Source organism: Mastigoproctus giganteus, chromosome 2 (genome assembly GCF_048544385.1).
Source record: "Mastigoproctus giganteus isolate SK-2022 chromosome 2, ASM4854438v1, whole genome shotgun sequence".
Taxonomy (NCBI): Eukaryota; Metazoa; Arthropoda; class Arachnida; order Uropygi; family Thelyphonidae; genus Mastigoproctus; species Mastigoproctus giganteus.
This window is the reverse complement of record NC_143576.1, coordinates 117,565,393-117,581,641: the sequence shown is the minus strand read 5'-3', so window position 1 is coordinate 117,581,641 and position 16,249 is coordinate 117,565,393. Positions and strand designations below refer to the sequence as shown.

The 16,249-nt window shown below is 41.5% G+C and overlaps 1 protein-coding gene across 4 annotated transcripts in view; it reads left to right on the top strand.

Moving 5' to 3' along the window:
* Nucleotides 1–16,249, top strand: part of LOC150089519 (glucose transporter type 1-like) — a 1,237,972-nt gene that overhangs the window by 611,829 nt on the left and 609,894 nt on the right. The window lies entirely within an intron of this gene.

Here is a 16,249-nt window from a genome sequence, read left to right as displayed (position 1 = left end):
TGCAAAAGGTAAAGCTTATGAAACGCTCATTAAACATGGCTCCCTTGATATACATATTATCGTGCACATCGTGATTGCGGAAATCATTGCGGAATTCTCCACATAATAACCCCGCCCCAATATTGTCCCACGAATCGTGACGACCTCACTTAATATCTGCTGTATTTTGTTTTTATTTAAATCATTTCGACTTTGCTCTGTTATATTGGGACTTTTATAACGATTTGTCGAGCCATTTCAAATTTCATTAAAATCAGACCAAGAAATCCGCAATTATTTGTTTTTAATGCCTATCACATAGGCTAGCTACAATGTACATACTGTACATTGTAGCTGAATCTCTGGATATTATGTTCGTTTGTTGGAATTCACTAGTTGAGAGAATGAATGGGAAATGTGGTGGATACGTAGAAACAAAACATTCTCATTTCTTGCATAAAAGTCCTTAATTTTTGCTCACAGCATTTTTTTTTTTTTTTATTATAAATCATAAATTATTATTATTTGGCTAACGCTCCTGAAATGTAAAGTACTGCGTTTATTAACTACTAACTTTTTATAAATATAATAATAATAATAAAATTCTTTATTAACGTAAATTGTATACAATCGTGATTCCTTACACGGAAAGCCAGAGGAATCTTACAATTCGTTGTTTATACAAGTGATTTTGTTTATTAATAGAAAAAAAATGAAATAAAAATAATAATAATTAATATATAAAAACTAAGATGATAATCAAAATGTAAAAATGAAGTAGTAATTACAGTGAAAAAGAACTACAAGTTGAGCAGAATATGAAATGACATCGGCTAACTAAGATCGGCACTTACATAAATGTCTTTTACAAACAGCAAGATAGGACAAGATGCCATCGCGATATGCCTTGTCCATAGACCACAGGTCGATGTCGATGTTGAGCGAGTTAGAGTGTCCCGAGTCACATTAGGGAAGTGTCTCTTGAAATTCTGTAACCGCTGGAGCCTTGAGCACAAGGAGGGGGTACTAGGGAGATGTCTGCCTGGCAAACGCCAACCAACCGTGTTCCAGATGTTGATATGATCCTGCTTAACTGAGTACAGATGAAGGAATGACTTTGTTTTTAGCACATGGGCTCTGTGAACCATGGGCGTATATTGCAAGTTGCAGCAGAGAGTAGATTTAGATGTTGTGTAGATCTGGTGCGACCACAAGTTGGTCCACTTCAGTACCCAGAATTGAGGGTCCATAGTTTCCTGAGGCTAGTGGGTGGTGCCGCCGACCAAACATCCATGACATAGGAGAGCACATTTCAGAAGTAAGTTGCAAGGTATTTCTTGATTATTTGCTTATTGTGCGTTTTGACAGATCAATTTTCATTCCCCAGAACGCTCTCAGGGCCTTGGAATACTGAGCTTGGATTTGTTTTTGTTTTATAGGTGAGGTTGGCATCAAGGATTACTCCTAGGAATTTGACACTGCCTGTGGGAGTCAGAACATTTTCTGCCAATTCCGGAAATAGAGAAGATGCAGTATCAGCAGAAGTCATCCGACTTGCCATAAAGATGAGATAGTTTGACTTCTCTGGATTGACTGACAGGCCAAAAAATTTGGCATACTTACAGAATGTATTTAGGGAGCTGTTTACAGATTCAGAGGAGGTTTGCCTTTTTTGTGAATCACCAACATGGCGTTTGCATGGCAAGTAGCATACAATATCATCACCATACGATAGGAAAGCTGAAATTTGATCCATTAGTGGAACGAATATTGCTGCAAATAGCAAGGCTGAGAGAGAACCACCTTGTGGGATCCTACTTCGACGCTTTTAGTGACTGTAATGCCATCGCCTTTGAAGTGAAGCATTCTCCTAGATAGCAAATTATTGAGGATCTCGAGCATATTTCCGGATATCCCGTAGAATCTCTCAAGTAAGGCAAGAAGGGGTGTTATTTGGACTGAGTCGAAAGCAGATTTCATGTCCAGAAAAATGGTGTGAAGATCTTCGTTATCATTCTAGGCGTGAAGTAATTTCTGTGATAAGGACTGTATGCAGGTTACAGTAGATCTATTAGGCATGGCATAATGGGTATGTTCTGGCCTGTGCGCAAAGATTGCGAGTGCTACATCATTATAGATGCACTTCTCGAGGCATTTCAGGAAGGGAGAGGCAATTGATATTGGTCTGAAGTCAGCCGGTCTATTCGCACGAGGCTTCTTCGGAATTGCCAAGACTCTGTATGATAACCAGCTTGAAGGCACCTGTGCAATCGATGGTGTTGGCCTGAAACATTCCTTGAAAGTATTTGAAACGTTTTATGTTATTGCAGTCCAGAATCTCTCCGCTGAATTCCTCACAGTAGTATGAATGATAATACGCAGCCACCAACAATTGGCCACCTTCAGGTATCTTCCGCTAACTCCAACTACCCAGGAATTAATGAAAATCTGGCAATTAATTCTAACGCTCCAATAATGTCAAAGCGGCAAGTAAGATTGAAACAATCAACTCAACCCAAACAACTTCTAGAAATAAACAGAAACAGTTTTTACTCTGAATATAAGGATCCTCAGAGTGATGTGCATATCAGGAAAGTAAAAAAACACAAATGTAGACGACTTGTCCAAAATATTTCAAATTGAAGGAAGATGTAGAAGTGTGGAAGTGACGAGAGAAAAACAGGGTAAAACTTTCGATTCTTTGTTCAGGATTATTATTCAGACAGAAGTTACGGAAGATACCTTTCACAGCCACCGCAAAATAAGATTTCATACATGGAACGGTTGTACAGTCTACTCTAAAATCTGTACCGGGGAAAGGCTGAGGTTTTTATTACACAGCTTCATCCACATACTAGTTCGGCTTATGTTAAGGAATTAATTGCCAGTAAAAATTGGAATGCGCTCTCAAGTCAGAAAGTTGAATACAATGCATCATTCGTATGCATCTTTTCACATTTCCTGTGAATTCCGCTACCTTCAGAAGATACTAAATCCCCATATTTGGCAGTATGGCTCGAAGGTAGGGCAGGTTCTCCCTAGTGGATCAGATATCCTGAAGACACATGTCTAGCAATTAAAAGCAAATAAATCTAGATCGAGAACTGATCACTTCACTTGCATCACAATCTAGATCGAGAACTGATCACTTCACTTTCTTCAGAATGTTAGGAATAACTCAAATAAATTTCATGCCCTTCAAACCCTACTTATTTTATGATGAATTTTCAATCATTTGTTTAACGGAAACCTAGCTCAATCATAAGAGAGACGACTTGCTGAATAACGTTACGAATTATCTCTTCGTTGGTAATAACAGAACGAATGAAAAAGGTGGTGGAGTGGCATTTGTCTTTAAAAAGTCGATTCAGATTTATAGGATTGTGAAGAGCTCAACTTGTACCTTTGAGACGATCTGTCGAAAATTTAAATTTAAAAACTCAGGGAAACACATATGTCTGATCTACCTCCCGCTAGATCACATCTCTGATACTAAGGATGTAACTCCACATATGGATATCACAGAACTTGGAACCAGCGTCTCCAAATTTCATAATGGGAAAAAAAAAAAAAAACCTCTCTTTTCTGCACATTTGGATTAGTACAAGAACACACTAATCCTACACGGACAAATCAGTTGTTGGACCTTCTATACCATAACTCACCAGGGCTAGAAAGAATAACGCCTAAGTTTGCCTTTTCTTACGACCATACTCCTATTGCTTTTAAATATTCCATGAAGTCCGAAAACCCCCTCCCCCAAAAAAGTTGACCTAGAAAAAAATTTTCTCCATTTAATATATGAATGTCGAAACCATTCTTTGTAACTTCTCCCTTTAGTAAGCAGTTAACCAACTCTCTATCAATCTCTCAAGAATTGCGGACCTATGGGCTTCTAAAGTTATCCGTATTTCTCGCAGCACTAACCACTGGTTCTCTTCTGCGTTGAAAAGTGTCTTCCTCTTCCTGAAAAAGCAAAAAGCGTTCCGAAAATGGTAAAGAACAGCGGCCGACCAAGATCGCATCTAAAGAGTAACAATACAGCGTATCCAGTGATAAAATGTTTAAGAACTAAGTATAGAGCTTTCAGGTTAAACGAAAACCATCTTCGGCAAAAGACGTATCCAGTGACAAAAAGTTTGTCACTGGATACGCTGTATTATTAATCTTTAATCATAGAATCCAGTACCACAGGCCCATTTGCCTTCAAGATCGCATATGGTTCAAGAGATGGACGGCCAGTTGTCTTAAATTGAAAAGGTCTGCGCACTATAAGTTAGCCTACATCCGTCTGAAAAAAAAATAATAAATAAATAAAATAAAAAATAATAATAAGCGGATTTACTGTAAGCATGTGGAGAAGTGAAATTTGAGTCAATCCATGTTTAATGCATGGGTTGAATCAAACTTCAGACAACTTGAAGATAAAAGCAGTATATGCAGTTTGAATATTAAAATTGAATATAAAACCACAAGACCCTCCCTTGCAACTATTCACATTTTTAAGGAATCTGTAATAAAAACGGTCAACAAACTTCCCAATAAAGCTACGATCGGCCCGGATGGATTTACCTGTTTCATATTGAAACTTTGTAGCATTTACATTATTGATATCCTTTACTACATATTTAAAGAAATTCTAAAATCTGGCCCCATGCTGGAAAACTTTAATCTGGAAAACTTACTATGCCAAACCAGTTGGCGCATTATGGCCACAGCTGCCAATGCGCCATTAAAAACCAAGCCAAACCAGTTCCAAAATCCAAATTGCCAAAATATCTGAAGGATTACAGACCAATCTCGATTCGGTGCTCGCTTCTGAAAGTTTTCCAAAAAGAGCGGTCCATACAAGACTAGTTGCTCACAGTTTCAGCCTAGGCCTGCATATCTCCACAATATCATCAGTGGGCGGTCTATCATCACTAACCTGCTCCAAACTCTCAATAACAAAGACACACCACAATAAAAGTCAATTGGATATTATCTTCCTCGACATAAAGGATTCATATGAATCTCTCAGTAAATGTTCTTCTGCTCATGCTGCAGTTTCGTTTCAATATTACTGGAAACTCCTTCAGGTCTTGGCTGGAATCCTAACCAATAGGGTACTGCTTGTTTACCACAACTGGGAACAGCTTACTTTTAAAGGAACTAGAGGAGTTCCGCAGGGTGGAGTTTTGTCCTAAACACTGTTTGCAGCAGCACTAAAACCGTTTTTGTAAGAAAATTCTAATTTTTTTGGTATATGCTGATGACTTGAAGCTCCTCGTTCATTTAAACACTCCTCACTTTGTACAGAAGGTCAACCTGGAGGACCAAAAAGTAATGCTTGACCTAAATAAAGAAAAATCGGCATAACTCACGTTCTCAAAGAAGCATGTAGAAAATGATATCCGCGTCTTTGTCGACCTGGCGCAAATCCACAAGGTAATTTTGCATAAGAATTTAGATTATCACTTCAATAATCTAAAAAACAAATTTTATGCTATACACTAGAACCTTGAACAAGGATTAGAGGTCATAAGCCAAACGATACTAGTACAATGCTTCTTAATGTGTGTTTATCTCGTCATTCTTTATACATCGGTCATCTGTACCTTCTGCATGGTCATGCAAATAAACTATGAATAGACACAATTTGGCCTCAGTAGCCCTTGTGTCATTAAAGCCAACAACAACCTCCTACATACCAGAAGAGTGTGTATGCGTTGCAGTGTAAAGTATTTGAAGTCTAATGGCACCAGGGGTTTACTCCATCTCCGCGTTGTATGCATTGTAGATGTAACACAGAGGTCGGTGAAAGCCAGAGATTTATAAAAAATAAATGGGCAGTGTCCTGTTGTGTAGTATCATGGTATGTTGTATCTCCCACCATTTAGCTTTTGGGCCCCTGATGGGATGCAGCGTTGCCCATACTTTCCCCGTGGAGGCAGGTCAGGGTACTCAATAGCTTTATATTCAACACTCTGGCAGACCCAGAGAAGAAAAATGCACGGGATGCATAAAAATTATCAGGCGACACAAAGCCTATGATATATATAAGCTAGTCTGTAATCAAGTCACAAAGGAGGTTAGGCAGGCGAAGGCAGATTACGAGATAGCTTTGGCAAAGGATGCTAAGAAAAACAGCAGGGATTTCTTTACTTATATAAACTTTAAAAGGAAGGGGATGAATCTGATTGGTCCACTTGATATCGATGGTTCGACTGTTGATGATCCTGCTCAGATAGCAAACAAACTGAATGAGTATTTTGCATCTACATTCACACATTAGTTGCTAAGGTTTGAAAATGCCAAAAGGTTATCAAATTGTAACAGGGTGCTTAATGATTTTGTAATAACTGAGAACAAAGTGGGGAAGAAATTGTTGAAGTTAAACATAAGAAAGGCATCTGGGGTGGATGGGATCTCTCCAGTTATATTAAAGGAGGCGGCAAAGGAAGTAAGCAAAACCCTTAGCCATAATTATGAGAGCATCCTTGGACTCAGGGGAGGTTCCCACGGTCTGGAGCTATGCAAATGTGTCTCCTATTCACAAAAGCGGGATCGAAGGGTGACACGAGTAATTACAGACCAGTCAGCTTAACTTCTGTTCAGGGTAACATAATGGAGTCACTGGTTAAAGATGCATTGCAGGATCATTTAGACAAGACTGCAGCATCATTTAGACAAGACTGCAGCAATAATTCAGACACAGCATGAGTTTGTTAAGGGAAAGACAAATTTGATTGGTTATTATGATGTGGTTACAAAGGAACTGGATGCAAAAATAATTTTGATATCATATACTTGGATTTCAAGAAAGCTTTTGACACTGTTGCGCATGGAAGACTACTGTACAAATTGGAGCAGAATGGTATTAAGGGTAAGTTGCTACAATGGATAAAAGGATGGTTGAGTGGGAGAAGACAGAGGGTGGTAATCAATGGGTGCTGCTCTTCGTGGACTAATATTATTAGTGGAGCATCACAGGGTTCGGTGTTGGGTCCACTGTTGTTTTGTATATTTATCAATGATATTTATGAAGGTATATCAGGCTTAATGTCGAAGTTTGCAGATAATACAAAGGTTGGCAGGGTTTTTAATGACAGTGTGCTACTGCAACAGGATCTAGATAATTTGGGCAGATGGGCTCAGAAGTGGCAAATGAAGTTTAACATTGAAAAATGCAAAGTACTGCATATGGGTAGAAGTAACCCCAGAGAAACGTACCAACTGTGTGATACTACACTTAAGGAGGTAGAAAATGAAAAATACCTGGGAGTGTACGATCACTCATCGGGGAAGACAGGATATTAGAGCTGGAAAAGGAATTAGAAAATGTGAATTGGAATATCATCGGTTTGGCTGAAACAAGAAGAAGAAAAGAATCACTTATAAGTTTATCAAGTGGAAATCTGCTGTACACCAATGGAAACAGTGAAAGGAGTGAAGGTGGAGTTGGGTTTCTGGTCCATAAAGATTTTAAAAACAACATTTTGGAATTCAAAAGTACATCACCAAGGGTATCAAGGCTAATACTCAAGATTTCTAAGAGGTACAAGCTAAAGATTATAATGATTTATGCACCAACATCGAGCCATGATGATGAAGAGGTTGAAGAAATGTACACCGAAATTGAGTCTTCTAGATGAGCAGAAAACCCACTATACTATTATTATGGGGGACTTCAATGCTAAGGTTGGAAAAAGGCAAAACAGCGCAGAAAGAGGAACTATAGGAAATTTTGGAATTGGTGAAAGAAATAAAAGAGGTGAAAGACTTGTGGAATTTGCAGAATCTCAAGGACTGTCAGTAATGAACACTTTTTTCAAGAAAAGGGTGAACAGAAAGTGGACATGGAAGAGTCCAAATGGATTAACAACTAATGAAATCGACTTCATCCTCACTAACAGAAGATATATTGTGAATGATGTTACCGTCCTGAATAAGGTAAATGTTGGAAGTGATCACAGAATGGTAAGATGTACACTTGATATAGATGTAGGAAAGGAAAGGAAAAAACTGGCTCGAGTAAATAATACAAAGGTCTTTGTGATAACAGAGGAGGAGAAAAAGCAGTATGTACTGGAACGTAAAAACAAGTTTGAGCTTCTGCAGACTGCTCAGGACCAAGATATCGACGAGGAATATTACAACTTCCTGAAAGTGATAAAGCCCAAGAAACCTATAGGGAAACAGAAATCCAAGGAAGAAAAAATTATTCAAGAAACACTTGTCATGATGAACCGAAGACGACAAATGAAGAGCAAGAAAAACACTGACAGGGAGAAAATTGAGTATACTGAGTTATGCAAAGCCATTAGAAAGAGACTCAGAGAGGACATAAGAAGATTTAACACAAGAAAAGTAGAACAAGCATTAAGGGAAAACAAAGGATTTAAAACAGCAGCCATGAGCAGTAATACAGAAAGACAAATGATACTGAAACTGAAGAATAGCGATGGTGTACTTATAAACAGCAGAGAAAGCATGATTCAAATAGCAGAAGACTATTATAGAGAATTATACAAGGAGTAACGGAATGATACCAGCAGTGGGGAAGATGGATTGCAAAGTAGCAACACATACGACATACCCGATATTCTTCCTGATGAGGTAGAACATGCATTGAAGAAAATGAAGAAAGCCCCGGGGGAAGATGAAGTTACTGTAGAGTTGTTAAAATTGGGAGGAAGAGACATAACAGAAAAACTGGCAAGGCTCTTCACAAAGTGCATTAGAAAAGGTGTGACGCCTAAGCAGTGGAATAATGCAATCATAGCTTTGCTGCATAAGAAAGGAGATAAATCAGAAATTGGAAATTATAGACCAATTAGCTTGTTATCCCACATCTACAAGTTGTTCACAAGGGTCATTACTAACAGATTAGAAGGAATACTTGAGGAGAATCAACCGAAAGAGCAAGCTGGCTCTAGGACAGGATTCTCAACTATGGATCACCTTCATGTAATATCACAGCTAATGGAGAAAGCAAATGAATATAAAACACCATTATGCCTGGCATTTGTGGATTATGAAAAGGCATTTGAGTCTATACAGCATAAGGCAATGTTTCGGGCATTGGAAAGACAAGGCATAGATACCCCATATATTATGATTTTGAAGAAAATATATGAGAGTGCTACCTCCTTTATTAGACTAGACAAAGACAGTAGCAAATTTAAAATCGAGAAAGGAGTTCGACAAGGAGACACAATGTCTCCGAAGCTGTTTACTGCTGCCCTTGAGGAAGCTTTCAGAAGATTAGACTGGTCGCAGAAAGGAGTCAATGTGAACGGAGAGTACCTAAACCATTTGCGATTTGCAGGTGACATTGTGGTTATAAGCCACGATCCCAAAGAATTAGAGGAAAATCTTAATCAGTTATGCATAGTTAGTAAGGATTTTGGACTAAAGATGAATATGGCTAAAACAAAAGTAATGATGAACAAGTATGCCACGGAAAGGGAAATAATGATTGAAGGAGCAGTAATTGAAAAGGTGGAGTCATATACTTATCTGGGACAAGTTATTAGCTGTAATAATGATAAATGGCTGGAAGTCAAGAGAAAAATAAATTTTGGATGGATAGCATTCAGGAAATATAGTCACATACTGAAGAGCAGTATCCCAGTTTGTCTGAAACGTAAAATAATGAATCAATGTATACTCCCCACCATGACTTATGGAAGTGAAACTTGGGCACTCACCAAAAGAATGGACGAGAAGCTGAAAACTACACAGCGAAGAATGGAACGAATTATATTGGGAATCAGACTGTTAGATAAGAAGAGAAACACATGGATTAGGCAGAAAACTCAAGTAAAGGACATTCTTATCAAAACTAAAGAACTAAAATGGTCTTGGGCAGGACACATAGCTCGAAGACATGATGACAGATGGACTAAGAAAATAACAGAATGGTACCCAAGAGGAGCTAGAAGAAAACCTGGAAGACAAAGGCGGAGATGGATAGATGAAATTCATGAGTTTTTGGGTAGTAAATGGATGGCCAGTGCTCAAAACAGAAGGAACTGGAAAGTTGCTGTAGAGGCCTTCATCCTGCAGTGGTTTGAAAATGGCTGATGATGATGATGATGACGACCTAGGAGTAATTGTGCAGTCAGATATGAAGTTTTCTGAGCAATGCAGACAGGCTGCCAGGGCAGGTCATGGGGTTTTTGTCAATGATATATAGGAATTTTGCTAGCAGGGAGAAGGAGGTGATTGTCCCTCTGTATAAGGCAATGGTTAGGCCAAGCCTTGAGTACTGCGTGCAGGTCTGGAGGCCTCATTTTAGGAAGGATATAGATTTGCTTGAGCGTGTACAGAGAAGGGAAACAAGATTGGTGAGGGGAATGAAGGGATCCTCTTACCAAGAGAGGCTTAAGTTCTGAAAATGGCAGCAGCTGGAGACTAGGCACCTGCGAGGTGATCTGATTGAGTTGTATAAGGCCTGAATGGGTTAAGATCGCTGAATTCTGATGGGATTCTTCCACTTGTTCAGATTACGAACTTAAAGGGGCATAAATTGAAATTGAGGAAGTACAGATGTAGAATAGATGTGCGGAAATTTGCCTTTAGCTAGCGGGTGGTTAATTGCTGGAACAAACTTCCATCTGTCGTTGTGGAAGTTGATGATAGGTTAAATAAATTTAATGAGGAACTGGACAAATATTTAGAGGGGATTGTTTTGTAATTTTTTTTTTTTTTTTTTTTTTTTTGGCTGATGCTGCATAAGCTCATACGCTTGCTTTCTTGCAACACATGCCACTACTACTACCCTGCCATCTAGGTTCCGGAGATTTCAGTGGCACGGGCCTGAAAAAAAAAAAAAAATGTTTGTGGGACTTATTGCTTTAGTTATGGTATTTCAAAGGTATTAAAGGTTGATTGAATTTTGGATTCGAGTTAAATTTAGTCCGAGGGCTGACGTACATGGTTACAAAAGTTAAGAGTGGGGGAGAGATTGGAGGTTCAGGGGAATGAGAGGTAGAAGTATGGGGGCTACAGGGAAGGCGCGCCTAAGTTTAGCAGTGGTAAGAACCACCAAAGGGGGAAAGAATGGTGTAGTAGGAGAGCGATGCGACGAGTCTTCTCGTCCCCTGCCCGGAAGGAGAGTTAAAAACCTTGCAAGACTGCTTGGCTCAGGCCGCGAAGTAAGTAAGTGCAAGAGTTTTTAGGGTCAAACGGTACCAGGGGTTCCCCCCATCTCCGCGTAGTTTACGTTGTGGTGTATTACAGTACACTGTAAATGTCAGAGATTTAAAAGTATATGGATCTTGGATCGTGTAATGTCGTGTACCGTTGTTTTTCTGGCCATTTAGCCGCTGTACCCCTTTGGGATCCAACGTTGTCCCACTTACGCCCCGTGGAGGCAGGCCAGGAACTCAGTAGACTTAGTTTACTCTGGCAGGTCCTGCCGCTTAGTTTCCTGAGATTTCGACGGCTAGGACAAAAAAAAAAAAAAAAGAATGAAAGAAAGAAATAAAAAAAGAAAATAAAATAAAGTGATTTTTATTATTTGCGTTGACGTGGGGGTATTATCGCTTTAATTTTTTAGGCCGAATGCTGGGCGTATGGCGGTTTTGATGTGTGGGACTTTCGCTAGTGTGAAGATAGAGGAGGGGAGGCAGAAGACGGGGGAAAGGCAGAAGTATGGAACCAATAGAGAAGGCGGCCCCAGTTTCAGTGGGGCATGCCCATGCTCCAACAGAGAGGAAACAGGGGATGGCGAGAAGGGGGGGCCGTGTGGCCGTCCCCTCCTCCTGGGGAGTTAGGAATTATAGGTGAAGGGGACTAGAGTGCCCTCTTCAGGTCTCCAATATGGCCTTTGTCTCACGTCTGTTTCTCTTCATTGTCACTCATGGGGCAAGCCCCATCCTTGTGTTCCTCTTTCTTTGGTTCAGCATCCTTCTTTGATTGTGTGGTAGGTTTTTTTTTTTTTTTTTTTAATTTACTTCCCTATCAGGTGTGTTCTGTTATCTTAAACGGGTGGCGTTCCGTTCTCAATTTTGGGTGGCATGTTCCAATGGGCATCAATCATTGGTTGATATCCCCGTCCTTAGTTTCTCGTATTCCTTGGTGTCCATATTTGGTTTCATTACTCCTGTTGGCCTTGGTGGATGGCTATTTGTAGTTTTCTTCTGGAGAAGATGTCCTGGGTAAAGCGACTAAAGGCCGCAAATTCTTCTGGTGTATCCAGGAGATGGTGTTCCTGGTTGTTCGGGGTGTATTTAATTCTCGTGATCATTTGACATCTGAAGTCTTCGTATATTTCACACTGATGCATAACGTGATGCCATGTTTCTAGTTCGCCGCAGAGACAGTGTGATTATTCGATTATGCCCAAGGCATTTAATTTGGCCTTGAAAGGCCCGTGGCCGGTGAGTAGAAAAGTAGTGTTTAGGCCTGTGTAGAGCCATGCGGGAGCCTTGGAATACAGCTTGGTTACTTGGGGAATAAATTTTTTTGCAATCGCTCCTTTTTCCACGTCTGTCCATCTTCTCTGCCAAATTTATACGAGGTGTCCACTATTTTTGTTTCTCGTTTTTCCTGTTATTGGTGATTCCAATGGTAAGACCGTTGCAGGTAGTTTGGGTTCCTTTGGCTAGTAGATACATAAGTCCGCAGCGGGTTACCTCGGCGAAAGTAGGCCACTGTTCGTCTTCATTCAGTTCTTTTGTACATCTTCATGGTTGCTCGAGGGGGGGGGGGGCTAATAAGTCGTCCTCCCCCACCAGAGGAAAGGAAAGGAAGTGGGCCGGCTAGGGTGCTCGGCTCAATTTGTCTAAAGGCGGGAGGCCGTTGCCTTATTAGAAGCTTCGCCGCAGTAGCTCTTTCTCATAGGTGCAGACTCGGTCTGTCTTCTGGGGGCTTCCTTCTCATTTTTATGGCTGTCTTGGTTGATTGAGTTGTTGTGCAATCAGGTTTCGTCTTCGGTTGTAGAGGTCTTCTGCAAATATGGAGAAAGCTATGTACTCCTGTTTGCTGTCAAGAAGATGGTTTTCCTGGTCTCTAGGCAGGAAGGTGATCCTAGTGATAAGCTGGCAACGGAGGTCATCATAGAGCTGACAATCATGCATAAGATGGTGCCAACTTTCCACAGCAGTAGGCAAGATCTTCAGTGATGCCCAGGGCTGTGAGTTTGGCTGTGAAGGTTCTGTGTCCGGTGATTAGGAAGGTTAAATGTAGTCCAAGTGAGAACCATGGCGGTGCTTTCGGGAATAATTTGTCAACATTTGGGAGGAATTTTTTAGTGATTTCTCCTTTTGGGGGTGTTTTCCCATCTGGATTGCCGAATTTTTGTGAGATGGGCAGTAAGTCTCTTCTTTTCCATCGAGAGACTGGTGGCAGGGTCCGCATTGAAGCCCATGGAGGAGGATGCCTTACCTTGGGATAGCTCATACAGGACACCACATCTTTCCACCTCGAGATCGAGTGGGAGAGTTCCTGCCAGCACCTGCAAAGCATTGGTGCTTACTGTTCTGCAGGCCCGGGTAATTACTAGTAGCATGGCTTTGTCGGTGAATTCTAATATTATATGGTTGACTGCCAAACTGACTTTGGAGTACCGTGCTCCTGAAGCATATGTAACTATTGGAATGAAGCTTTATAGGAGAGCTTGAATGTTTTGCAGTCCATTCCCAGTCCTTCGTAGCAACCCTGGTGACTAGGGCCATGTAGCATCTGATTTTTCCCCTGATGTACTGGAGGTGTGCCTTGGAGCAGAGCGTGGTGTCGAGCATCACTCCCAGGTACCTGAGTTCTTTAGATAGCCCCAGTGTCGTTGTGCTAATCTTGATTTGAGGGGGTCTTCTGTGATCAAGGGTTCCTCGAAGGAGGATGGAGTCTGTTTTGGTCTCCGAGATCGTGAGGAGGTGTGTCTTGGCCCTGTTTGCAGGATTTAAAGAGCGTGGGTTGCCGTCACTTCAGATGTGATCTACTGTTTGCAGTGACCGTAACGATAAGGTCGTATGCAAAGGCTTGTGAGGAAGCTTCACCAATGTCCGTATTTTAAGGGGGGGGAAAGAAGTAAACTGCGGCCGTTATCAACCCACTGCAGGATGGAAGCCTCCTCAACAATTCATGCTGAGGGGAATTTTAAGGAACTTGTTCATAACTATGTTCCACAACGTTGGTTCCTGCACAGAGCCCTGGGGGCAGCCTCTGTGGAGTCGTCTCGCGAGCACTCTGTATGGGGTGTTAATCCGGATGCGTCTGTCTGATAAATAGCGTTCGATTGTGTTGTAAAGATTTTCTGGCATACCAGTCATCCTAAGTCGAGCCAGGACCCTCGGCCACCAGAGGGTGTCAAATGCCCTTAAAAGTCGATGGAAATGGCCAAGAAGTATTTTTGATCATTGGCTGCAGCCTGTGTCGAGAGATTTCTCAGAGCGTCAATCGTTGACATTTCCTGTTGGAAGCCAAATTGTTTTGGTGATGCCAGGTTTGCTTGCAGATAGTAGTTTTGAATTCTGGTCAGAAGGAGCTTTTCAAGGAGTTTACTGCATACAGATAGCAGGGTTATGGGCCTGTAGGACTTTGGTTGTTCTAGGGACTTGTTGATGATTAGCTTGACATTGGCTGTCTTCCATTTTTTGGGGAAGGTTCCAATTCTAAGGCATAGATTATAGAGGTTTAGAAAAAGATCAGGGGCTAAGTCGACTACTTTCTTCACAATGTCGGGTTCCAGTAGATCCCGGCCCGGGCCTTTTCCCCCTTTGATGAGGCATGCGGCCGCTTGGAGTTCCTCCAGTGCAAAGGCTCGTTCCCCGGCGGCTGTGCAGTATTTGTTGTTTTCCTGGCAGATAATGATTTGTTCTGGCGTTTGTGGGTTTACGTATGTGTGGAATGTCACGTCCAATATGTTGTTAATTGATTCCCCCCATGAGTTTGTGACTTCTCCTTGCGGGATCCTGGTAGTTGCCATCACCTGGAGAGCTGGTCAGTGGTTACCATAGACCACCCCTAGGGGTCGGAATTTCCCGTAGTTGTGACGAGGTTTTCCCAGAATTGTTGCTTACTTCGGCGGATGAGTAGGGTATACGTTTCTTGCGTCCTTGTATTCACGAAGCACATCTACTTCTGGGGCAGGCCACGAGCGTCCATCTCTCTGGAACACCTTCCTTTTGTTTTTTACTTCTTTCTGAAATCTTTGAAGTTTGGGGTTCCACCAAGGGAAGGCTTCCTTCTTTTGATTGCTGCGTTTGCCGCTTTGGTGATGATTGCAATAACTGTTTTTTGCAGTTCGTCCGGGTCCTGGGTTACGTCCATATCTGGTTTGCGAACATTTCCCATCAGCTGTGTGTATGGCATATCTAGAAGCATTCTTCTGTAGAGTGATGTCTCTGGTAGTCTTGGTTTAATTGGAAGGTCAGGGCCCTCTGGTCGGATGTGGTCCAAGCGTCCTGAATCCTCCAATCAGTTATGTCCTGCAATGTTCCTGTTTGCGAGGGCTACGTCAATGGTGGACTCTCACCTGAGGTTACAAAAGGTTGGTAGGTTATTTGGTTGGTGCAACACAGAGAAAGTTGGGGTGGAGAGTAATTCCTCCAGGCACTGCCCATTTCTTGTCCTCTGTCTCTCCGGAGTGTGACTGTGCCATGCTGGCAATCTACAGTTTACATAAACTCCTATAATTATTTTTTGGCCACGGAGGATGTTTGTGACGCTTTCGAGATACTTGGTGGCTGCCGTGATGTCCTCACCTGGTCGGCAGTAGAGCGCATTACATAGAAGGCTCCTAACGCTGATATGACATGTGCACACGCCGCCCAAGCCATGCAGAGATGGATGATTCTGGTTATTGTAAGATCCGGGTTTCTAATGACTATGGCGGCCCACGGGGTGTCTTCTTCTATATGCACTACCCGTAGTGCACAGCGTAGCTCCTTACCTGTTTGACAACCTCGTACGGTTCTTGAAGGATAACGACGTCAATGTTTTCATCGTCCGCTTTTAGCTTAGTCTGATCTACCACTTCCGGGCCCTCTGCGCATTTATCTGCGTGAAATTCAACGTTGGTATTGAATTGTTTATGATGTGGTGCCATAATCTGTTCTTGTTTGGACTAAACTTTTGTGTTTTTTGTAAATGGACAATATTCATCTCTGATAGAGTTGGATGCATCGATCTTTAAGCTTCTGCAGTTTACGCAAACGGGGTCGGTGCTCCTGTTTGGACAGTTACTATAATTATGGCCTTTCCCAGCGCATTGGCCGCAGGTCTGCACAGCCTGGGCACAGATGTGCAAGGTATGGCCAAAATTTATAACAGTTAAAACACT